A 27,371-nucleotide genomic window follows, 5' to 3' on the forward strand; every position below is an offset into this window, starting at 1 on the left:
TGTTGTGACCTATCCAATTCTGTATAACTAGAGAGAAACTTTCATGAGAATCAAGGTCTTTGCACTCAATTTTTTTTTTCTCTTAACTGTGTAAGGCAACATTTCTATAAGTTCAATATTATTTAATATATTTCTGCAATGTTTTCTAAGCATCATAACCAAATATCATGTTGATAAAGCATGAAACAAAAAATGAAACCATAGAAGTCCAAAGAATCATTTAAAACAATTTTTTAGTTGTAGATGGACACAGTACCTTTGTTTTATTAATGTATTTTTATGTGGGGCTGAGGATCAAACACAGTGCCTCGCACATGCTAGGCAAGCACCTTACCTCTGAGCTATACAACTCAAGCCCCAAAGAACTCATTTTTGACTGAAATGATTAGGCATGGAAGATGTAGTATTTGAGCGAAACCTTAGAATTTTAGTGGTCAACATAGTGGAGTTTTTCCCTGTATTGTCTGCGCAAGTCAACTCATTTCCGGAGCTTTTTTTTTTCCCCTTTGGCAAAGTGAAGATTTTGACTGTGTGGGTCTAAGAACACAGAAGTATTTAGGATCCTGTAATGGTGCTGACAGTAATAATGAATGTGGTCCAGGTTTCATTAAATCTGTAAGTTCAATGATTAAACTGACAAACTTGATGTTCATAGCAATTACCTTTATGTCAAACTTGACTAGCTAAACAAAGAAACAAAAATAAAACATGTGTTCAACCAAAATTTGCAAATAGGTGCTCAGATGCCTTTTATAAAATAGGAATTGAGATATAAGAAGACCTTCAAGATAAGGTAATATTATTATAATAATAAGTGAAAATAATATCTTATTACACTTTTTTGGTATAGCTTATTCATGTCATTTACATTTATTTTAAGAATACTCTGATGAGTTTGGGCAACCATATAGTCCTGAAACTACTAAAACAATAACAATTTAGATTATTTCCATTAATCCCAAACATTCCTTGCCAGGTAACCACTTATTGACTTCCTATATAATAGAATCTTATCTTTTCTAGAGTTTTGTATAAATGGAATTATATAGCAGGTGCTTCTTTTGATCTGAGTTCTTCCACTGAGCTTAATATTTTTGAAATGTATTGTTGTTTTTATGTAGATCTGTAGTTTGTTCCTTTTAATTATGGATTCATATTGCAATATACATATATATATTGCATATGTATTACATATAGATTATATATGTATTATATATTATATGTGTATTATAATTTGTTCATCTATTTGCCAGTTGATAAGTTAATTTAGTTCATCTCTTACACCATTTTTTGGCTATTATGAGTAATGCTGCTATGCATATTCATGTAGAAGTCTTTGTGTGGATAAGCTTTAATATCTCCTGGGCAGATATCTAGTAATGGAATTTCTAAATTGTATAATAAGTGTATTTTAACTTTTTTCTATTTAAATATATTCTTTAGTAATTTTATTTTATTTTTAAAATTTTTTATTTGTTCTTTTTAGTTATACATGACAGTAGAATGTATTTTGACATATCATACATACATGGAGTTTAACTTCTCATTTTTATGGTTGTACATGACATGGAGTTACACTAGTCATGTATTCATACATGAACTTAGGAAAGTTATGTCCAATTCACTCTACTGTCTTTCCCATTCCCATCCCTCTTCCTTTCCCACTGTCCAATCCAGTGAACTTCCAATCCTCCCACCCACCTTGCCTATTGTGAGTCTGCATCCACATATCAGAGAAAACATTCGACCTTTGGTTTTGGAGAGTTGGCTTATTTTATTTAGTATGATAATCTCCAATTCCAAACATTTATCAGCAAATGCCATAATTTCATTCTTCTTTTTGGCTGAGTAATATTTCATTGGATGTATATACTACATTTTCTTTATCTATTCATCTATTGAAGGGCACCTAGGGTTGGTTCCATAGCTTGACTATTGTAAATTGAGCTGCTATGAACATTGATGTGGTTATGTCGCTATAGTATGCTGATTTCAAGTCCTTTGGGTATATGCCAAGGATTAGGATAACTGAGTCAAATGATGGTTCCATTCCAAGTTTTCTAAGGAATCTCCATACAGCTTTCCAGAGTGGTTGTACTAATTTGCAGTCCCACCAGCAACATATGAATGTACATTTTTCCCCACATCCTCCCAATATTTATTTTACTTGTATTCTTTTTTACAAATTATTTTTTGTAGTTGCATATAAACTGAATGCCTTTATTTTATTTGTTTATTTTTATGCAGTGCTAAGGATCAAACCCAGTGCTTCACAAATGCTAGGCAAGCGCATTTCCACTGAGTTCCAGCCCTAGCCCCTTTACTTGTATTCTTGATAATTGCCATTCTGACTGGAGTGAGATGAAACCTCTGCGTAGTTTAATTTGCGTTTCTATAATTGCTAGTGATGTTGAACATTTTTAAATATATTTGTTGACTATTCATATTTCTTATTCTGTGAAGTGTTCAGTTCCTTTGCCCATTTATTGATTGGGTTATTTGCTTTTTGGTGTGAAGTTTTTTTAGTTCTTTATGTATCCTGGAGATTAATGCTCTATCTGAGGTGCAGTTGACAAAAAGATCTTCACCCATTCTGTAGGCTCTCTCTTCACATTCTTTTTTTAAAATTTTTTTGTTGTTGTCAATGGACCTTTATTTTATTTTATCTATATGAGATACTGAGAATTGAATCTGGTGCCTCACACATGCAAGGCAAGCTCTCTACCACTGAGCTATGACCCCAGCCCCTCTCTTCACATTCTTGATTGTTTCCTTTGCTGTGGAGAAGCTTTTTAGTTTGATACCATCTCATGTATTGATTCTTGACTTTACTTCTTGCCCTTTAGAAGTCTTGTTAAGGAATTTGTTTCCTAAGCTGACATGATGGAGATTTGGGCCTACTTTTTCTTCTAGTAGACACAGGGAAGTGTATGTTTAACTTTTAAAGAACCTGCCAGACTTTTCCAAATTGACTGTACCATTTTCCATTCTTGCTAGCACCATATAAAGAGTTCAGTTGTTCTCCTTCCCTGCAAGCATTTGACAGTCTTTTCAAGTTTGGCCATTGTAGTGGGTATGTATTGTATTTCACTGTTGTTTAAATTTCCACTTCTCTAGTGATTAATGGTATTAATCATCTTTTCTTTTGTAATTGGACATTTATCTCTTCCTTTGTGAAATGTCTGTTCACATACATTGCTCATTTAAAAGTACTGAGTTGTGGAGCTTCTGGCAAGATGGCTGATTAGAGGCACAAGATCCACTCTTTTCCCCACACAAAGAATAAACAGCTACTACTCAGCTGCAGTATTCAAGGGAGAGTGATAGAATACAGTGCAGATGTAATGGGGAAAATGAAGAAATGGTCTGGTGAAAAAGGAAATGAAGAAGGGCCTTGCATCGATTGTGCAAATGCCTCAGTCTAAACTCAGTCTTTGTACCAAGGGGAAAAGGTAATGGAAAAGAAGAACCCTGTTCATGTAATATTCTCCCTGATCCAAGTTTCTGCCATGTAGTGCCATTTTCAGACCAATGTCAACCTCACCTGTCCACACGTGACTCACTCTTCCAGTACTGATCCACCAGATGTGCAAATATCAATGCAGCGACACAAGAAGAATGAAAAAACAGGGTACTATGACAGCTCCAGGAGAAAACAGTAACTTTCTGGCGACAGACATAAAAGACATGAAATTGAATGAATGCCTGGAAAAGAATTTGAAAGAATGATTCTGGGGAAACTTAATGAGATATAAGAGATTATAAAGGCAATTTGTTATAGTTAGAAAAATGATTCATGATAAGTATAAAAAATTTAGCAAAGAGTTAGAGATCATAAAAAAAACAAATATAAATCTTGGAATTAAAGAACTTAATAAGAATAAATATAGATAGATAGATAGATGACAGTCTACATAACATCAGACTGCATCAAGCAGAGGGGAGAATTTCTGAACTTGAACACAAGTCTTTTGGAATAGCCCAGTAAGATATAAAAACAAAATAAAACTCCAAATATTTATGGGACACCATTAAACAAATATCTGAATTATAAGAGTTTCAAGGAAATGGCATAGAAAACCTATTCAATGAAATAACAGCAGAAAATTTTCCAAATATTCAGGACATCCAGATCCAAGAAGCCCACCCAAAGGATCCCAAATGGATATGACTCAAGAAAGTTCTTTTTGTGGCATATGAGTCAAATTGTCAAAAGTCCAAGACAAAGAGAGAATTCTAAAAATAGCAAGAGAAAAGTGCCAAGTCTATTTAAGGGAATCCCAATTAGACTAACAGAAAATTTCTGAACAGAAACCTTGTAGTCCAAGAGGGAATGAGATGACATATTCAAAGTTCTGAAGCCAAACAAATACCAAGATACTATACCCAGAAAATTTATCCTTCAGAAATGACCTAGAAATAATTACCTTTCAAAACAAGCAAAAACTGAGAACTTATTATCACCATACTGACCTTATAAAAATGCTTAAAGGAAGTGAAAGATAACCATCATCATGAAAACACATAAAAGTATAGATCCCACTAGAAGATAATCTACACTAAAGAGAAAAAAAAAGAATTAAATATTTTCAATATAGAAATCCACCAAACTATAAAGATAAATGGAGTGTGGGGAGGGGACAGGGGATTAGCAAGGATGGTGGAATGTGATGGACATCATTATCCAAAGTACATGTATGAAGACGCAAATTGGAATCAACTTACTTTATATACAATCAGAGATATGAAAAATTGTGCTGTATACGTGAAATAAGAATTGTAATGAATTCCGCTGTCATTTATTTTTAAAAAAATCAATAAAAATTTAAATTTCAAAAACAAGGTGCCAGCAACTTGATTTATATTCATAAATTCTCATATTATGGTTATGCATTTATTGTTGGGGATATTAACAAAACCCCAACAATAGGATGTGTGAATCCTATTTAATGAAGTCCCAAAAGAGACATTTTAATTTTCAATGCTAGTTGTACTTTTCCTAAACAACCAGGAAAATTAAAATTTATGGGCATCGAGTTTTAAATCCATCATATTTCTTTCTAGAAAGCAAAGAATTTGTGGCTTAACTCCAGTATTTGTGTAAGAACTTATGATTTCTAGCAAATCAGCTTCACCTTTGCCTTCATCCCACTATCCTACATTTTCTTGTCATGATTTTATTTTTCTGTTTATTTTATATTCCATGGTGTGCTCTTCTACCATCGTCAATTATTTTTAATGATGACTTACATGGATATATACACATAATTAAATTGCTTTTCATTATTACAAATCTCTAAGATAATTATTATGTCTGTTATGAACTAGTTTTAGAGAGCAATGCATTCTTATTTCAGAAATGAACTTATTTCAGTAACAGTAAGTAGTTGATTTTAAAAAAAAGAGAGCCTTAACTTAGTTCTTCAGTTTGAAAAAAAAGAAAAATCCTTCAGGAAATAGAAAGGCCAAGCAGATTGTGAGTGACGCATTCCTTTTCATTTCCGCCTCCCATCTCCAGCTGCAAATACCTAGAACTACTACTCCATCATTAGCACAACCTGTTCTTCTCCACGTGCTACCTCCACTGGCCTTATTGCAACTCTGGTGTTCTCTAGCTGCCAAGGGAGTGATGACTGTGATTCTTTGAATCTTTTCTCCTTCTTACATCTCCCAGATCATTATCTACCCCATCTCTTATGGAAAGGAATCTTGGTTCTTAGAGGCTCATGCAACTCAGTTAATTTTCTTTATTAGCTCACTTTATTTATCACTTGAACAATCTCTTATGTTTATCAAAACTTTGGCACCTGACAGCTTTCTCCCTGCCCAATTGCTGTCCTCGAAGATGCTTTCTACATCCATGATTTCCTTTCAATTCTTGACTCTTTCCTCATGGCCTTTCCTACTCTCAGCTCTCTCTCCACAGCCACACTATGGATGTTTTAATCCACAAAATCCACAGAATTATTGACATTCCAAATCAATAGCTTAGGCATTGAGCACTCGCACCACCATCTTTCCTCTTCCTGGCTTACTTCTTCAAGTTCTTTCCCTTCAACACTCCTCTGACTTTAGTGGACCCTTCAATAAGAATCCAGTCTCCCTTTTTATATCTTCAGCCTACCTTTAATACTATTCATCGCATATCTTCCATGGACCATAATCCTAAGAATAATTTTGTCAGTGCTATGAACTGTCTCTGCCTTGTCGTTTCTGTCTCATGAAAACTAATGTATTAAAATAATCAACCCCCAATTTTAACTTTTGCATATCTATATCTGAAAACAGTAATTTTGGAGAAAAATCACAAATCAGAGCCTATTAATTTCATCAGAAAGTTTATGAACACCAACTTCAACTGGGCTTTCACTATGGTCCCAAATCCTGGTTATGCTTCCTTAGGCTACTTGCTTTTTTATTTGCTTAACTGGTTCACATTTTGTCTGGAGTACTTCATGCCTTAGGCTGATATTGCATTTCCCTTTCAGCCCAGATAAAATTACAACAATCAACTCTCCATCTCCTCGTTCTTGCCTGATGAGTTTGAGGAGTTATCCAAAGTACATGTATGAAGACACGAATTGGTGTGAATATACTTTGTACACAACCCGAAATATGAAAAATTGTGCTCTATATAATAAGAATTGTAATGCATTCTGCTGTCATATATAAATAAAAAATTCATTAAAAAAAGAAAGTCCCTTTTTCTTGTCTTGATCAGTTTTCTACCCATGCTCAGAAATCCTTTAGCTTTTAAGAACCCTACAGAATGAACTTATTTTCCTCCCTACTGTATCTTCAGCCTCTTAGTTCTTAATGAGGGTTTCAGATCAACATTTCAAATTGATCTGTGAGAAAGTCCAATTAAAAAAAAATCCTTCCCTTGACTGCTTCGTTCATTTTAACATGAACATTTTTGGTGTCATTAACAGTCTCACTCTGAGTAAAAAGTGGAAACCATTTTTGAGGTACATCATTATTACTTCCCTGTAAATTTCAACCCTATTGCATTGTTAAATATTTTCAAGGTTAACTAATGCTCTCCTGCCAGCAGGTGGCTCTGTATCAAAAAGGGAAAAGACAAACGAAAATGAAACTCATGTCTAAAATGGGACCCAGGTCTCATTCCCTATTACTTACTGTGTTTATATCTTAACCGTTACTGCAGGAAAGCTGTTTAGTATACAGAGAGCAAGAGGATATCTACAAAGGAACAAGTAAGTAAAACATTAAAAATAATTCTTTTAAGGATATTTCAAATAAGCTTCAGATCTGTAACTAGAAGTTTTTGTTTTGTTTTATTTTAAATTAATATAGCCAAAAATTTAAGAGATGGAAAAAATGGTAAGAACATTGAAAAGAACTTTTATTTTACAATGATTTTCTGTGGCTAGAGTGGAAAGATCACTTCTATGTCTAATATATACATTTATTATAAAATATTAAAAAACAGTCCCTTTGACCAACATGGCACTAAAAGTGAAGCAAGCAGTTCTGTGACATTGATGTGGCCAAGGTCAACACTCTGAGCAGGCCTGATATGGAGGGGAAGGCATTTGGTCAACTCATTCCTGATTATGATGCTTTGATGTTGCCAAGAAAATTGAAATCATCTAAACACGGTCCAGTTGGTTAATTCTAAATATATGTTATTTCACCATAAAAATATTAGTAAAACCAATATCTAAGCACACCACCCACCCTGACAAATAGAACACAATCTTTTATTAAAATGTTTTCTTAGTAAATTTTAAATATTAGTGGGATCCATGGTGAAATACTCATATATGCACATAAAATTAGCTTCAATTCATTCCCCAGTACTTCACTCCTCCCTTTCCCTATTCCCCTCCCTCTATTCTTTGACCTTTTTTCTGTTTATTTATATATATATATATATATATATATATATATATATATATATATATTTCATCAGTGCATTAAAATTATGCATAAAGTGGGATTCATTATGATAATTTATACATGTATATAGCATAATGTGGCTGATTTTATTCCCCAGTTCTTCCTCTTTCCTTCCTTCCCTCCAACCCCCTTAATTCTCTACTTACCGTCTACTGATCTTCATTTAACTCTTGAAGACAGTGTGAACATTTTCCTTTATTCCCAGAGATAATATTGTTCTTATTTCTGTGTTTATAATTATTTCATTTGTTTTTGTGTCCTTATAGTATTGCTATATATATCTTTATAAATATAGTTTTGATATATATGTGTACATATATAGAGAGATATATGATCCCTAAATATAGTGCTTCTTTTTTCCTTTTCTTTCTTTCTTTTTTTTTTTTTTTGCAGTGCTGGGGATTGAACCCAGGGACACTCTACCACTAACCTATATTCCTAGCCCTTTTTATTTTTTATTTTAGATAGGGTCTGGTTAAGTTGCTGAGGCTGGGCTCAAACTTGGGACCTGCCTACCCTCAGCCTCGTGAGTTGCTGGGATTATAGATGAGCACTACCATTCCTAAAAATATTACTTAGTTTTAGTGTAAATGATACTGTACTATGTGCATTCTTCTGTGATGCACTTTATCAACTACCTTTATATTTATGAGTTTCATCCATTTTGAGATATATATTCTAATACATAAATACCATTATGTATTTTGAATCATCACATTAGGTAAAGAAATCACACCAACTGAAATGCAGCCAAAGGCAAAGAGACTATAAAATGGATACTAGAGAAAGAAGTCATGCATACAAAATTTGGCCTTTAATCAGTTGCATAAGTGAGGGTTTTACTAGTTACCCATATTTCATCTTGCCTTATCATGTACGGTAGAGGTATATGTAACCCATTACATTTTTTTCTTTCTTCCTTCCTTCTAATTTTACATAGTTGGTAGTAGTTAACTTTATAAATGATTCTATTTAGTACAAGGTATCAGTCTGAGATTATGAATGAAACTAGTAGAGGAATAAACTCTCACAAACTGCAAAGGTTATGAGATTTACCCTCTTGCCAGTAAACAAATTGGGCTTCCCTCCCTGCCCTAGTTTCAAGAATGCAGGATGCAGTTTCAAAGATGCATCTCTGACACCTAGGTTAGAGACGAAAAACAGTTTATTACTCACGCCAATGTCAATAGCCAGTGAATGGCATTTGAAGTGCCAGTTCCCTGAGAATCAATTCTTATAGGGCAACTCAAAGAGGGCAAGATGGTTCCTGCACATGGAATGGATTGTGTTGTAGGAAAGAAACCCTAAGCTTAGTGAAACCTAAGTTTTCATGTTGAAAAGAACATATGCCTAATCTTTGCCCCAGAAGAGACTCATTGCTGTCTTCCAAGATTGTTCATTACATAAACATTCTCAAGAAGAATGACATCAGAGATTTGAGATACTGCTAAATTCAGACCCCTGCTGTTGGTGTGTGGCAGGCATGTGGGAAAAACTAATAAACATTTAATATCTGATTCTAAAGTTTTAAGGAGACAATTATATTGGGTATAGTTTTACTGTTTTTACAAATGAGTTTTTATATAATTTGTGATGTAATAGGGGACTTTTTTGCTTATGCAAGAATATCATGTTTAACATTGGCTTCAGAGGAAGTATTATTAATATATATCTGGATAAAGAATGTGTTCCCAAAACACAGAGTTTGAGGAGAACTTCTGACCAAGATTTTCTAAGATCTTGTCTGACTTCTCTAGTTATTAACCATTACAGAACCCTGGGGGAGATTACTTGATCTACTTGATATATATATCAAGTGATATATATATATATATATCAACTTAAGTTCCCAAAGTCATTACTATTATAGGTTTGGAAAGTTCTTACAATCCAAAGTTAAGCATAATACTTTTGCATAAGCAGAAATATCCCATATTATTTCATAAACTTATTTGTAAAAACCATAAAACTAAGCACTAAAACTATAAAATAATATAACTGTCTCCTTAAAACTTAGAATTGCACACTAAATGCTTATTAATTTTTCCTGCATATACATGCTTCCTTGCTTGATCTCTTCAGTCAAGAAGAATGGATCTACAGAGATAAATTCTTATGCTCAGGGACATGGTTAGGTTTTATCTTCTCTTCTTTCAAGAGAATGATAAAAACTTAAATACAGGCAAAATGAAGATAAAACACATGTTTCTTGTTGCTGGGAGTCAGTCTCAACCCTCATTTTTATTGGCAGTTGTAAGATTTTTGCCATATGAAAATGTACTGATCCAGCTTTCCTGGAAACAGTGATCCAGCTATAGGATGATAAAATATTGAGACATAAATTGCCAGCATATCCTCTTGGATGATGAATAAACCCATATTTAATTATGTCTAAAAGTCCTATAAAGCTGAACTGCTCTTAGGGGCTAATAAAAATGAGCCACATTTATTCTTAAATGAAGTAGAGCATAATGTTTCCCCCTTCTGTAGAAAAAATGTAGTGGTATAAGTAAAATTCTCAAGCACTAACCATCATTTATCAAAAAAAGTTACAAAAACAAAAACAAGCACATGGAAGTCTACTTGGGTGCAAATATCACGGGATTTTTGAGTTATAGTCTGTTCTTCTTTGCTACCTTGCAAACCTGCAGTGTACTCATTGCTGGCAGATGGTAAAGCTCTTTATGTTCTTAAGAGATAACCAGGGAAAGAGATTCTACAGTGCCTCTCAGGAATTGCTCAGTATTTTACAACTCTTGCTGTCAGGAAACAGTTTCGCATGTTTAACCTAACTCCCACCAGCCAACATTTAGACCCATTTCCTTTGGTTAGTCCTCAGTGGAGATGAAGAACAGCTGGCCGCCATCTGCATAATATTCCTTTATAAATTAGAAGGATGAAGTCATCCCACTGACTTCTGTTCTACCGGATAATGATCACATTCATTTAGCCTGTCTTCCTATCACCTATTTTCAAGCCATTAATCATTTTAGTTCATGCCTGTAAGTTCTGTTTTTCATATTTCTCATAAATTATGTACAAGACACTTTAATGTTCATATAAGAGTTAAGAGTAATATCTTTTTCTCTGCTGCATCTATGTTCATAAGATACTGGTATCATACCTATCTTTAAGCAATACTATATGTATTTCTACTGTATCATTTATCTATGTTCTCTGTGATTACCATCTTATTCTCAGCTAAGCCACACATCTTAATTATGTGTATTTTCTTCTTCATCTGTACTGGGTCACTTTATGAACATAGATTTCATTGCTAAATTGAGTTAAACTGAGTTCTGTTTTTTCTGACGAGGCCCCAAACCCATTGTTCAGTGACAAATATCTTACTTCTATTTGATATTACTTATTATTTTAATTTTATGCTCTACATTCCATTAATATAATCATCAAATAAAAATTTTTTTAAATGAACTAAATTTAACATTGCAAAATATTTGGCCTCCAGTTCAAATTTTACTTTGATGACCCATTCCCCCTGGGAATATATTTCCATAATAGCATCAGTTAGGCTACCTTTAGGGGCAATTCATACATATTCCCTTTGGGGTGTTAATATAAATTATTGCTGTAATGAGTTCACTGCTTATCTCTGCAAATAGGTCAGAAATGGCTCACTCTTAGCTTTCGCCATTTGGTGTTAGTGTATGCTGGCTTGTTCCACAGCAGTTTTTTGTTTGTTTGGTTGGGTTTTGTTGTTGTTGTTTTGAGAAAAAGGAAAAAAGAAGTTTTATTGATTTGTTAGCAAATGAGAAGGCAATAGACTCATGTCTCAGAGGCTGTTGAAATTCTATCAGGTGTAGCTGAGAGCTTTTAAACAGAGGACACAAAGGCTGATTTCCAGGTATGCATACCAGCAGTCATAATTCATATACAAATGGTAGCCTTAAAAGAGAGCTGTTTCTTAGATCTGCTGGTATCAGCTCCCTAGTCTGGATTTCTTCATTCCTGTGGTCAGTGAGCCAAAGGAAGGACAGATCATTTAGCCTAGGATGGGAAGAAGGTTAATGGTTTCAGAGGTCTCAATCCACAGAATTGAGAGGGAAGAAGCAGAGGGGGAAGCAGTACACATGATGATTAGGAAGGAGAGCATACTTAGGAGAGCCACAGCATACTTTTATTTATTTATTTTTAATTTTTGTAGTTGTAGATGGATACAATACCTTTATTTTATTTATTTATCTTTATGTGGTGCTGAGGAGACAATGCAGGACCTCCTACGTGCGAGGCAAGCGCTCTACCACTGAGTTACAACCCCAGCCCCCACAACATACTTTTTTTTAAAAAATATTTTTTAAGTTGTAGATTGACACACAATATCTTTATTTATCTTTTATTTAATATTTTTTAAGTTGTAGATTGACACACAATATCTTTATTTATGTGGTGCTGAGGATCGAACCCCGTGCCTCATACATGTAAGGCAAGCACTTTACCACTGAGCTGTAGACCCAGCCCCTCCACAACATACTTTTATAGGACTGTCTCATTCCTTCTTTTGTATTCCACCAAATTGTAGATGTGATCTGTCTCCTACAAAGTTCTTCCCATTATCTAAGAAAGTGATACGTGCAGGAGACTTGCTTATACTCTTACTAGGAACTGAATGAAAGAAGGTGCTGTCCAGCATGCCAGATTGTACTGTGCTGGGTCTCAATTTCCATTCCAGCAGTGATCATATTCCAGTCAAGATAAATTCTCCTACTTTACCGTTCTGTCATTCTGGTCTGCAACAACTTTAGATGGGTCTCACAGGACTTTTTTTTTCTTTCACAAAGACATGCTGCTTATTATTCTGTTGTTCCTAAAGTGTTTGCCAACTGGTTTTTAAATTATTACATTTAGCTACTTGGAGGGAAGAGAAGTTGAACCTTTAAGTCTACAATTTCTAAGGAGTCTGAAAGGAACAGATGTTAAACTCTTAACTTTACAATTTCTAAAGGGCTTTTCTCTTTTGTAAAAAGGCACTGCATTGACTCTTGACAGAATTTACAGTTAATGAAGAAATACTAAATCAGATTGTCATTTAAAAAGCCAAGGCAATAAATAAATTCTGGAGATAGTCTTTAAGAGAGAGAGAGAGAGAGAGAGAACTTTAATATTTATTTTTTAGTTTTCGGCCGACACAACATCTTTGTTTGTATGTGGTGCTGAGGATCGAACCCGGGCTGCACGCATGCCAGGCGAGCGCACTACCGCTTGAGCCACATCCCCAGCCCCTAGAGATTGTCTTTTTAAAAACATATATATAACCACATAGTATGAAAATTTCCATCGTAGTTTTCCATTTCTTCCAAAAGCAGAATGAAAATTCTTGAGCCACATCCCCAGCCCCTTGAGATTGTCTTTTTAAAAACATATATATAACCACATAGTATGAAAATTTCCATTGTAGTTTTCCATTTTCTTCCAAAAGAGAGAACGTCCTGTTTTAAGCTGGTCATGCATTAAGTATTAGTTCCTTGTGGCTCTGAATCCAAAAATAGCCTGCATCTTCTAGTGTTTATTCAGAAAAACATTTCAGAGAATGACTTAAAACAGTTTCTATTTTTTATTTATTTATTTTTATGTGGTGCTGAGGATGGAACTCAGGGCCCCGCACATGCTAGGCGAGTGCTCTACTGCTAAGTCCCAGCCCCAGCCCCTTAAAACAGTTTATAAATTGAATATTATTGAATTAAAAATTGAAACAATGATTTGAAGGTAGAAGTTTTTCACTAAGATATGTCTTTTTTGAACTTACATAGTTCCTTTATGAAATTAGAAATAATTCACATTGGTGATTTTCTAAATTGTTAGCTTATCATCTAAAATATTTTTCATTTATCATTTGAAAAAGACTTTCCATGCACCTTCTATGGAGAGGTACTATTCTATCTTCTTGAAATATATTAGTAAACAAAATAAACCAAGACCTACTCTTAAGGAGCTTACAGTCTAGTGAGAGGAAACAGAAAAAAAAAGCATAATAGCTAGATTCAGTAATGTTTTAGAAGGTGAGTGCACCATGGAAAGAGAAAAAATAGAAGAAAGAGAAAAAATAGAAGAAAAGTAAAGTCAGGAATGCAAAGATGAGGGAAGAAGACTGAGAGCTTTGTAGTACTAAGACTTGAGTGATCCTTAAAGCATGGGAGAAGATGGCCAAGATGGGGAGGAGTACTCCAGATAAAAGAAACAACCATGCAGAGACTCTGATGAGAACTTGCCTTGCATGTTTAAGAGTACCAATATATTTGGAGCATGATAAAGCATGGAGAAAAAAGTCAGGGAGGTAATGAGAGGTCAGGTCAAAAGGGGTCCTACAGGCAACTGTAAAGACTTTGGTTTTTACACACTGAAATGAAGGAGAGGGCACTAAAGGGTTTTTGTTTTTCTGGTTCTGGGAATTGAACCCAGGGCTTGGTGAATGGTAGACAAGTGCTCTACGACTGAGCTACACCCACAACTTGGGCAGTCGAGGCTTTTAAACAGAGGGATAACATGATCTGAACATTTACTTTGAAAGGGTTGTCTGGTTCTTCTAATAAAAATAGATTGTATGGCGTCAGGAGTGAAAGAAAGGAGACCTCTAAGAGGGCTATTGAATAGTTCAAGTGAGAAAGGATGGTATCTCAGTAAAGGCAGGGGACAGCCAGGTGCCCTGGTGCATGCCTGTAAATCCCAGCATTTTAGGAGGCTAAAACAGGAGGATTGCAAGTTCAAAGCCAGACTCAGCAAAAGCAAGGCTCTAAGCAACTCAGGAAACCCTGTCTCTTAATAAAATACACAATAGGGCTCGGGATGTGGCTCAGTGGTCCAGTGTCCCTGAATTTAATCCCTGGTATCCTGCTCTGCACCGCACCACCCCACCCACCGCAAAAAAAAAAAAAAAAAAAAAAAAGGCAGGAACAAATGGACTAATTAGAGTTTGTTGTTTTGTTTTGATGGTAGGTCACAAGATTTCTACATGCATTTGATGTGTAAAATTAGGAAAAGAAAGAATAACCCTGGGCTTTTGAAATCAAGATTCATATAATAAAATTTATAATGAGCTTCAAGTTCAGGAGGGTAGACTAGAGTGGACATGAACATTTAAGAGTCATTGGCTTATGGACTTTTGCACATATGCCCAAAATGCTATATCCAATTTACGCCCAGGAAGTTGGATGAGATTGTAGAATAAATGACTATGGGAAAAAAAAAAAGGGGGTTCAAGGACTGAGCCATATAAGTCAGTAGTTTCAGGTTGGAGTGAAGAGAACTTAAAGTAAATAAGTAAATAAAATTAAATAAAAAGGAAATTGAAATAGAGAGAGAAAACCAAGCATGTAGCCAAGTGGAAAACAGAAATACAGAAAGATAAATCAATTATGTTAAATCCTGCTGACAGATCCAGTAAGATGAAGGCAGAATTGACCACTGGGTTTAGTAACTGGGAAAATGATTAATGAACTTTATAATAAACTTTTCATGGGATGATGGGTGAAAGCGTAATTTTGTAACATTTAATGGATTAAAGAGGATGGAAGAAAAGGAATCCATGAACATAGCACAGATAATTCTTTTGAGGAAATTTATTAGAAATGAGAGGGGGGGAAAAGGGATAGTAGTTTTCAGAGGAAGTGAGGTTTAAAGAGGTTATTTTTTTAAATAGGAAGCAGAGAAGCATGTTTGGGTACTCCTACGGTTTGCATAAGTGTCCCCCAAAGACCCATGCGTTAAAGGCTTTGTCCACAGGGTTGTTCAGCTGAGAAGTGGTGGAATCATTTGGAGGTGGGCCTTAGTGGTCCTTGGGGCTTGCTCTTGAAGGGCATTGTGGGACCCTGGCCCCTTTCTCTTCCCTTTTGCTTCCTGGCTGATGGAATGAGTGGTTTTGATTCCTCACACACACCTGAAAGAAATAATAATAATAAAGGGGACACAGAGACAAGGTGCAGAGGCAGGGAAGGTGTCAGACTGGCTCTAACACTGAGGCTTCTCAGGGCATTGCCATACCAGCTAGACATTGCACATAAATTAGCTATAATATTAGATCCTAAGAGAGATTACAGGGTGCCCTGTATATTTCCACAGTCAGAATCCCTACATCTCACCTTTTTTTGTTTTTTTATGACCTTTTTAAAAATATATATTTATTTTTTAGTTATAGGCAGACACAATATCTTTATTTTACTTCATGTGATGCTGAGGACCGAACCCAGTGCCTTATGCATGCTAGGGCGAGCGTTCTACTTCTGTGCCACAAACCCAGCCCTTTTATGGCCTTTTTGATGAATAATATTTATTTTCTCTTAAATGTTGGCAGGGACAAAAAAGTAGGGTAAACACTGGCAATAGCAAGCACAACATAATAATCTCAATATTAATAAACATCTACCTGTGAATAATTGCTTGACCCAGGTAAAGTTGGGTAACCACAAAGTTAGCCAATCCAATAAGTCTAAACCTCCATCATCTTGTTGGACCTGTTTAATGATGTCTTTAAGGTATTTTATCTCCTTAGAAACAGAATTACTGTTATCACTTAAATTAAAGCAACACATATTAATAAGCTCCTGACATCCTTTATGATGTAATAATAGGAAATAATTAATTGGGGCCGGATTGTCAAGTATGGCTTGATGATGTTGTTTTTGTTCTTCATTAAGCATATTAATTGCCATGGAGGTATGATTAATATTTTTTTACCATAGCACAGGTTTTGTAAACCCCGACAAGTAGTCCAAGGATACCCACTAAGGAAAGTATCAAAGCATCAAATTTTGTCTTAGAGAGAAGGCTCACTGAATCATTACAGTTTTTAACAAGGAGAATAGACCTTTTATGGATGCATTGTGCAGGATGGTGGCCTATTAAATCCTGTGGGGATGGTAAGAACACAGTTAGCCTGTTAAGACAACAATGGGTACCATGAGACATTTGTGTAGGTGTATAACAATTTTAACCAAGTGAACCCAGATATTTTAATGGGTTTTAGAAGTCAAGAATTCCTACTGTACTGAATTTCCACAGCTTGGGAACAACAGAACAACATTATTGTTAAAACCAAAGCATTTACAGAGTTTTGTGTGAGTTTAGCAATCATAGCAGTAACTAAGTTTTCTGGAGTACATTTTAGCCCCATTTGAGCCAACAGCTGTTGAGCTGAGGCTAGTAATGATTTTGTATCCCCCTAAGTCTCTGGAAGTCTAGAAGCTTGGGATCCTCTTTTAATGTTTCTTCTCTTTCAAGGACAGTGATCATTGTCCTCTTGTTTGGTGGGACTCTCTTCATCCAGGATCAAATGAAACTTGGGGATCAGGTTGTAAAGTCCCTAATGTTCATTTATAATTGATAAATCTCACACACCAAGCTGGAATCCAAACTGGACCTGTTGGTGTAAGCATAGCAGTCTATCTTTTTCCCCAGGTGATCAGAGGCACAGGGTCTTGTCATGTTGGGTCTGGTGAAACCCTATATTTTACGTAAATTTTTTTGTAATGGCTGTTTAGGAATAAAATGTCTACCCAAAGCAGATGACTGATTGTGACTAAAAACTTTGTATTGTATGTTGAGTGCATTAACTGTAAATAAAATAACATTTAAAGCATTTTTAATATGAGAGAGGCTAGGTCCCCTTTTTTGTTTTTGTTTTAAAAGGAAGGTTTTAAGAGTATGATGCTCATTTAACCAAAGCTTGTCCAGTAGAATTATGAGGAATACCATGATTCAAAATTATATTTCATTGGGAATAAATTTGTGCAAAAGCATGAGATGTATATGCAGGGGCATTATCTGTTTTTAAACAAATAGGCCTGCCCGTGGTGGCAAAACAAAGCAATAAATGAGAAATGTAAGCAGATATCTTATCAGACCTATGGGCACTAGCCCAAATGAACCCAGAATAAGTATCAATGGAAACATGAAGAAAGGAGTAAGGATGAAAAGGAGGCAAATGGGTAAGATCCATTGCCAAAGTGCATTAGAATGTGGATTTATAGATTTTCACAAAGGAGCCTGGAAGGGTACACAGTGAGAACAGCTGTTGACTATAGCATGAGCCTGTCGAGAAGAGATGGAAAACATTTATATTAGTGATGGAGCATTTTGATAAAAAAAAAAATCCATGGGATTTTACAGCACCTGAAAATAAAGCACAAAGGGATTTCACAGCTTCATCTGTATGAGCATTACCTTTCATCAAAGGTCCAGGAATCTTGGTGTAGCTGCATATATGAGTGAGGAAGATAGGAGATGTACGACGCTGTAAAAGAGTTTGAAGGGTTAAAAAAAGAGACAGTAAATTGGAATCCAAACGAGGGCATAACACGGTTCTAAAGATATGAGGAACAAGTTTAGTTATATATTGAGAATCTGTAATAATGTTTAAAGTAGTAGAAAATAGTCTTAGTTAACTCAGCTTGCTGTGGACAGATTTGAGGTAGGGTATAATAGTCCATTTATCATTTATAAGAACGGATATTACTTTTTAAAAAATTTACTTTTATCTGTATACACTTTTAAACCATCTACAAGAGGAATGGTAGAAATTAAGGAAGAAGGATATAATTAAGGACCTGATATAACAGAGAGAATTGTCCATCATGAGGCATGTGAAAATTAACTGGTGCTAAAATATCTGTTAATACAACTTGATAGTAGAGGAAGAACTATAAGTATTAGAGATAAGAAATTTTTTAAATAAGTAAGGCATAAGACATAAATGTCCATTCCTGTTAAGGATAAAATTTTAGTATGATCATCAGTAATTAATTGAGCATACATGTCAGTAAAGGGCAAAATATCATAGCCCCCAAATGAGGACAATATAATTATTTAACACGCATACATATTAAATATATACATATATATAATACATATATAATTTTGGTTATAATAGTTACTACTGTTGTACAAGCATAGGTGTTTTAACAAAAATTATTAATTACAATGGCACAGTAGATATTGAAAGTTGGTCCATTATTGTTGATAATCCTTTTTAATTTTTTGTAAAGACTGTTTTAAGAAATGGGCCAAATAAAGGAAGGAGGTAGAATCCTGTTTTTTTAACAGTTGGAAAAATGAGAGATCAGTTTGGCATTAGCTGTAATTTTTAATTTTTTTATTTAAGAAGCTATACTTATGAAGATTAATTTTATTTATGTTAAATTTAATTAATTTATTTTAATTATAACATAAAAACATAAGAAGAACATGATTAATAGCATTAATCATCCTTTTCATTGAAGAAAAATTTTAGAAATAATGGATATCCTATTATATTTTAGATAATTTTTGGAAATTAAGACTTTAATTTTTGGTCACCTGGAAAAACCCATAAGCCATAATCTTAAGGACATCTATATTTTTATCTGATTATTTGATTTGAATTAAGTTATTTGGATCCATTTTTTAATTTAAATTTTAGTTGATGAGCACTCATTTGTTTAAATGTCAACTTAATATCAAGTATATAATATATAGATATAAGATAGGCCTGCACAATTGGAAATGCCAGGTGTAGAATCTAACAGCCATGATGGACAATGAAATAAAAGGTTTCATATGGCCAGATATTTGTCCTTGATGGTTATCAGATTTATTTCCAACATAACCATGTTTATATCTTTTTTAGGAAGAATTAAAAGAAATTTTTGAATGTATTTGAGAGTTAACTCTGGAGAAATTGGCCTTTGGATAAAGACAGAATGTAAAAACCTTTATAGTTAGATAAAACAAGACTGATCAGAAAAATACATCAACTTACAGAGAATACTTAACAACTTAGATTGTCTTAATATTAACTTTTTCATCAGGTCAGAGTGTACTTTTAGCTCAGTTAAGAGCCAGTTGGAAGTCTGTGAAATTCTTAAGAAAAAACTTTTTTTTTTTTTTAAAGAAAGCTTGTACATTTAGAATGTTTCTACTTTTGTCTTTCTGTGTTGTAACATTAGGGAGGAACTGGTCAAGAAAACCAGCTGAACACAGATAAGACAGTCAATGAAGCAGTTTGGATTTAAAAGGGACACTTTTTTTCTTTTGTCTTAATTGGTTTTTCATAAGCCTAGACAAATCTTGTAGGTCTTGTAATTTATATTTTAAATATAAGGCTAGGAAAGTTAGAGATCCAGCAGAAGTTAAAAGGTAAGGAAACTGTTGTAACCATTTTTTCCTTTTATAAGATAATTCTTAAAGAATGGTGTTGTGGTTTACATGTTTTTCTGGAGAGTTCTTTTTTCTTTTTGTTTTAAATCTTGCAAATCTTGTAGTTTCCACATATGGTTGAATATGAGTAATGATTTGTTGTGGATTGGAAGGGGCAGAGCATGGTAGCCACAGGGAGGTTTTGGACACTTGTTTAATTTTGTTTCCTTTGCCCCAAACCGGGGTGGCCTCTTGGGGCCATGTATAAAGCCATACCATAATAGTATTTATTAGCATGACATGAGTATTTCTGTACAATAACCCTGTAATTGACTGTTTATTTAAACAAAGAGTTAATTAAGTCTACTTACAGTAACTGATGAACATGTTCCAATGAGAGTAGAGTCAAATTTTGTATTTTCCCTTTCATTTAAAGGTTTTAACTCATTAAATACAGCAAAGGGTAGTTACCCTTCATCTTTTGGTTGGTTAGCCGAATTTATCTTAATAGGACAGACTAGTAAGTTATGATATCCCCCCCTCCTCCACAGCGTGTCCCAAACACTCAATTAACTGGGATCTAGCTGGGGGAGGGGCAGTGCCACAGCTGGCCAGGGACGCAATGGCAGTGAATTATTTAGAGGAGCCAAACATGTAGGAGGCTAGGCTCCAGGACAGCTCGGGGCAGAGGGAAATTGCCAGGGCTGTGCTGCAGGAGATTTAAAGGGGCCACATAGCCAGGCACAGAAGGAGAAGAGCAGGTAGGTTGAAAAATAGGAGCTTTAATCACTGCATCATGGCAAAGATACCAAGCATGTAGCACAGAAATGGGAGCGAATGGTTCCTCATGAAGTAAGTGTCTTACCTACCTCCTCCCAATATTTTGAATGTAATGAACCGCTTTCTGGTTACCAAGGACAAGATGAATCTACTTCTGTCAGCAAGGCAGCAAGGTCAGTGTTGCATAAGGTATGTCCAGCTTGCAAAGTAATAAAGAAAGCTCTGCCCGATGACATCCTTGAGCGTCCGACAGAGAATTTCCTATAGTTACTGATTATACTCAGCTGATGAAAGATGCATCAAAAGCCTACTCCAGACATAAGTAAACTATTCCTTTCCCGTTACCTGTCCTGAAGGGTCTCTATCAAGGCAGCTTTTGTTGTCCCAAACTCTCTGTGGAGTAAGTGGCTGTGTGGGGAGAAAAGTCTTCTCACACCCCAATGATGGTTGCCAGTTGTAAAGAAATAATAATAATAAAGGGGACACAGAGACAAGGTGCAGAGGCAGGGAAGGTGGCAGAGTGGCTCTAAAACAGAGGCTTCTCAGGGCATTGCCATACCAGCAAGACATTGCACATGTATTAGCTATATTATTAGATCTCTAAGAGAGATTACAAGGCATTCTAAGAGTGGGAAACAGGGTCCTGTTACCTCTCACCAGGGGAACTCTTAGAATCCCTACACACACCTGCTATAATGAGCTGCATCACCACAGGCCCAAAGCAATGGGATCAATTCATCATAGACTAGAATCTCCAAAAAACTGTGAACCAAAATAAGGCTTTTCTCTTTATAAGTTAATCATCTCAGGTTTGTTTGTTTATGTGTTTGTTTGTTATTGTGACAGAAAGCTGACTAACAGACAGACACTGATAGGAAACAAAACAGTAAAGGCTGAAAAACTGGTGCTATAGAAAGGAGTGGAATAGCCATTCTCAGTTCTTGATCAGAAAAAGGATGGTATCTATACCCAAGTGGTGGATTTGGTTTTCAATCATAGCAGAATAGTTATGTAGGCTATCCAGTGTGAAAACAGAGAATGTTTACACTGAGAAGACTGTGGAGGTATCACAGTTATTATAAATGACACATTCTAGTATATGATCCTGGAAGTTAGTGGCTGAAATAGGGTGAGATATGAGATCACTAGAGAATAGGAGTTCAAAACCTCAATTACTGGCTGGGTGAAAAATGGCGTTGTCACCTTTACTGTTCATTTCTGATGCCCTCTTTGCTTCGCTTTCATTGTACTTCCCCTGGGAAGACATACTTATGTTTTGCCTATAATTAGGGAGGAAAAAAGGATCATTAGACAAAAATAGTTTTACTATTGCTACTCCTACTCTACAATATGTCTAAATTCAGAACATTCCAGCATGAGCCAAAACACCTATTTCTAACACCAAGCACAGAAACATATAGGAGAGGGAAATATATAAAATCCTACTGTGGATTTATGATTCCATTTAATGAGGCTTTGCTGACAGCAATACTTTTGGGCTTTTCCTATGTTTGGCGCTCCCAGATATTTTCACACCCTGGCACAATGTACATATTAAATACAAAGTGGCTGAGCTGTTCACCTAACTTTTATTCAGTGACCGAAAGGTGGGAAAGGAAAACTGGCTTGACTCCTTGAACACAGTCATATTCTCAGGCAGATCAGTTTCAAAGAAGAGAACATATAAAAGTTGAGAATAACGAAATTGATTCCTTTAAGACATTCTGTACTCACATGGAAAAGTCTGTGTGTGTGTCTCGGTTTGCAGACTACTGAAACAGATATCTGAAAACTTAAAACAATCTATGTGAAAAGAGTTATCTTATTATAGTTCAAAATATTCAAGATGAATGTTTACTTCAATTAACACAGAGAGTAAATGAAAGAAAAAGTAGTTTAGAATGCTCCAAAAAGAAAGGGTCATCTTAAAATTATGGCATTTGCAGATAAATGGATGGAGATGGAGAATATCAGGCTAAGTGAAGTAAGCCAATCCCCAAAACCAAAGTCTGAATGTTTTCTCTGATAAGTGGATGCTGATCCATAAATAGGGGGAAGGAGAGCAAGGGAGGAATGGAGGGACTTTGGATAGGGCAAAGGGGAAGGAGGGAAAAGGAGGGGGCATGGGAGTAGGAAGGATGGTAGAATGAGATGGACATCATTAGGTACCTATATGAAGACATGAATGGTGTGACCCTGCTTTGTGTACAACCAGAGAAATGAAAAATTGTGCTCCATTTGTGTACTATGAACTGAAATGAATTCTGCTGTCATGTATAATAAAATAAATAAATATTAAATTTAAAAATAAAAAAGAAAGGGCCATTCTCTTTTCTAAATGAAAGGACTATATTATCCTTCAGAGAACATTTTCATTTTGTACCCATTCCTATATCTTTAAGATATTGTATAGCATTTGACTGCTGAGACAGTAAATATAGGGACAGCAATAAATCCATCCACCATATTAGGATAGACCCAAGGAGATCTATTCAAACTAGTACGGTTGACCCAGATTTTAGTGTTGCAAAGAGTTCAACAGTCTCTAAACACAGTTCAAGCAAATACCAACAAGGGCATTAGTGCAAACCAAAGCATCTGGATGTACCAAGGTGATGGAGCCTGAGACATGGATATAATAATTTGAGCCTGAAGCAAGGTTACTTATAATTTCAATAATGCAGATAACTGCCATTAGGGAAGACTGTCCATGAGTAGAGCAAGTGGCTCTAGTTAACAAACCTAACAACCTATAACTAAAAATTTACATTTGTAGGTACTACTAAGACACAATGATATGTAGAAAGGAAGGAATAACTCCTGTGTATAAATTGGAAACTGTTAGTGGAGACTGTTTGCTTCAATTAAAATAGGATTTCTTAACCACCTAGGACATCTCTAGTCTTAAGAGACTAATTCCTTTTCTGATTGTGCTTGGGTAATAAGTATAACACTATCTTAGTTTGTCCCTGGTATTGCAACGAAACATCCTTGGCTTGGTAATTTATAAATAACAGAAATTGATATCTCACAGTTCTGGAAGCTGGAACATGCAAGATCAAGGCATCAGCAGATTTACTATCTGGCGAGGGCTTATCCTCTGCCTTCTAGATAGTACCTTCTCACCATGTCCTCCATGGCAGAAGAGAAGAACAAGTGAGGCAACTCACTGAGGCCTCTTTGATAAATCCCATTTAGGAGGGTGGATCCCTTATGATTCAACCATTTCCCAAAAGGCCTTGCCTTTTTATACTACCACAATGAGGATTGTTTCACCATGAAGTTTGGAAAGACATATACCTTTAAACCATAGTAAATTTCCACTCAAAAAATAATTGATGGGTTCAGCAACAGTTTTACATTTTATTACTTTTTTTTTTTTTAGCTACACATGACATTACAATGGTCTTGGCAATTCATACATTTGAATCAATTGGGGTATAATTTCTCATTTTTCTGATTGTACAGATTGCAGAATCACACTGGTCATAGAGTCACTCACCTATATACATACAGCAATCATAATGTCTATTCTATTCTGCTGCCCTTCCTATCCCCCCTTAAGAGCACTTATAGAATCTGAGAATTGTTCGTGTGTGTGTGTGTGTGTGTGTGTGTGTGTGTGTGTGTAATATATTTGCAAATCATTCATCTGAATGAAGGTATATGGGACTCTAATGTGTATATACAATCTTTACTTAGCTTTAAAACCCCTTACAGTCACAGGCTAGAGACTGAAAGTCACAGTTCTAATCCAGTTCCTTCCCTCCTTCTTGTATTATCTTGATTCAAGAAATCCCTACTCCCAGGCTAGGGTTGTGGCTCAGTGATAGAGGGTTCACCTCACTCACATGTGTGAGGCCCTGGGTTTGATCCTTTATTTTATTTATTTGTATTTATTCCTATTATTGTATTTATTCCTTTAAGACATTCTGTATTCACATGGAAAAGTCTGTGTGTGTCTCACAGACTTTTAAAAATTTATTTGTAAATTTAATGTTTATTTGTAAATAAATAAAATAAAGGTATTGTATCCAACTACAACTAAAAAACAAATATTAAACAAAAAAAGAAATCCCTACTCTCCACTGGTCACTTTTGGAGTACGTCATCTATATTTACGATTCTGAAAGTGGGACTCCTGAGAGGATTCCAAAGAAACCATCTCTGCATATTCTGAAACATGATAGTGAGCACATGAAGACTTAGAAACTTGGTAATTTTCAGAATTGTGTGGAAAATCTTTTCTTAGCTTAAACTTTTAATTTCGGAAGGAGTATGAGACTTAGAAAAGCATTATTCTTTGAAATGTTTAAACATCTGTGCATTAGAGTATAATCTGTCGAGAGTTCTGAAGAGAATTACAAAGATTTCACTGACACTGAAAGCATTTAAAAAGTCAGACTATAATTTGGTTTGAATGGCATGATATGTGAAAATAAACATTTCTTCAGTTTAAGCTAAAGCCTCATGAAAAATGTTTTCCTTTATAAGAGAACAATGATTATAAATAAAATACTGAGGAGAAAAATGATTACCAGCATTTTCTCATCTTAAATCAAATCACCACCAGAGAGCTATAAAAGTTTCTTTTGTGCTTCCCCAAGCATTAGTAAGAATGTTTATGATTGGAAAAATTCATTTCCAAATATTTTTATGCATTTACTTTGCCATATGTTTGAAACCAGTCTTCTAACTATCTCCCTGGATACACTAGCAAGCTTATAACAGTGCTTGTTTCCAAAGGAATCTTGGAGAAATACAAGAAAAATATTAGTAAGTGAAACAATACATGTGTGGGTTTTCAAAAGTAGACAGATTTAGTATAAACTGAAGGTTTATTTTCCCTTACTTAAAACCTGAAGACTAATTTAAATTGTACAAATTAATTAGAAATTACTTAATAGTGTGGATAAGCACTGAGTTAGCATTGAGATGTGTATGGAGAGTCCACCTAGTCTTTCATCTAAATTTACAAGTGGCCTTTACACAGGAAAACTTGCCTCAGAGTCCTGAGCAAGAGCATTTCCTTCCAGCAGATCTCTATTCCTCTTCCTCCTTTCCTTCCACCTGCCCCCGCTCCTGTGTTAGCCCAGATTCTTCATACCCATCCTCCAATAGTACTTTAGTATAGTCTGTGGCAAGAGATGGTGGAGGGCAGGGGAAGAAGGGAAGCCAGTCCTTCAACAGCTCCTCTGGTCCTCCTCCCTGTTCTACCACCAGGCTCATCTTATCTGCAGGGTCTCAGTGCCATTGTACCATCTCCTGCCTCAGCCATCATCCACCCTGTCCTGCTCCACTCTAATGCCAATGGGGAAATGCTGAGGATGCCTTTCTTTCTGGAAAAGGAAATAACTAAAAGTTTTCCTTTGAAGCATAGATGATTTTTCTTCCACCCATTATGAACAATATCTTAAAAGCCAATATTACCACTAAAGTGGCTTGTATTTTCTTACAGAGTGGCAGTCAAAGAAAATAGATAGGAGACAGAAAAAGAAGTATTCCCTACTGAAACGGAGGACACAACTATAATAATTAAAAGAGTTGTAGATAGGTTAGAATGATGAAGTAAGGGATGGTTATATTCACTTATAAGTCACCCTGCCTCTACTGGATTTCAAACTCAGGACTTTATGCATTCTAAGCCTGTGCTCTACCATTAAACTACATCCTTCACAGAGGTCTGCTATACACCAGGCATGGTACTATGTTTTAACGAAGTTAAAAAGGACAGAATCATGCTATGTTAGTCAGGACATGAGGTTCAATAGCTTAACATGATAATGGTTTATTTCTTATGTACGTCAAAATTAGGTGTTTCAGATGTGCTGGTTCTGAGTTCCTGGTCTCCTTTCAGTCTGCTTCTGTATACTTTTAGAAGGCTCATAAGTGAAAGAGAGAACTTCAGAAAAGGTTTGTAGCCAGGCTTGGAAGTAGTGTACATGATTTCTATCATTCCACCACCCAAAATCCATATGTATGGACTTTATCCATATATATCCATTTAATCCATATGTATACATATATGGATCCATATATGTATGTATGTATGTATGTATATGTCAGTGATAAGAATAGCTCCTGACACCTAGTAGGCTTTCTGCAACAAAAGCAATTTGGATAACAAAAGGAATTCAGAGAGTGACTGGAAGGCCAGGAGTGATGGGGTAAGATAGATCAATATGGAGTAGTATAAGAAGAAGTTATAGAGGCTGGAAGTGTTTTTCAAAGGAGGGTACATTCTTGAAAATTTGGATCAGACAATTCTTCATTGTCTTAACTTTTCTTCTCCTAGGCCATTAGTTCCGGAGTGTTGTAACAGACTTATACTGCACTTTCTATGTGCCACACACTATTACGCATGTTTCTAATTGTTTAACTCATATAATCTTCATAACAATCTTATGAGATACAAATTATTACTGTCATAATGATAAGAAACTGTGACACAGGGAAGAGTCATTTGATAGCCACATTGAGATAAACACCAGTCTTTCACATTCCCAAATACTACTTACGGATAAAGTACAACCTGGTTGGCAATG

At 35.3% G+C, this 27,371-nt stretch overlaps 1 protein-coding gene across 2 annotated transcripts in view; it reads left to right on the top strand.

The window, feature by feature from the left end:
- Positions 1–7,081: 7,081 nt before the first annotated feature.
- HPGDS (hematopoietic prostaglandin D synthase) overlaps positions 7,082–27,371 on the top strand; it is a 90,111-nt gene continuing 69,821 nt past the window's right edge. The window contains exon 1 of one of the 2 annotated variants that reach the window (XM_081303663.1): positions 7,082–7,217. The gene's annotated coding sequence lies outside the window, so the exon portion shown is untranslated. The remainder of the gene's footprint in view (positions 7,218–27,371) is intronic. The other variant, XM_081303664.1, reaches the window with a different exon arrangement.

Source organism: Spermophilus citellus, assembly GCF_964194105.1.
Source record: "Spermophilus citellus genome assembly, chromosome: 8".
Classification (NCBI taxonomy): Eukaryota; Metazoa; Chordata; class Mammalia; order Rodentia; family Sciuridae; genus Spermophilus; species Spermophilus citellus.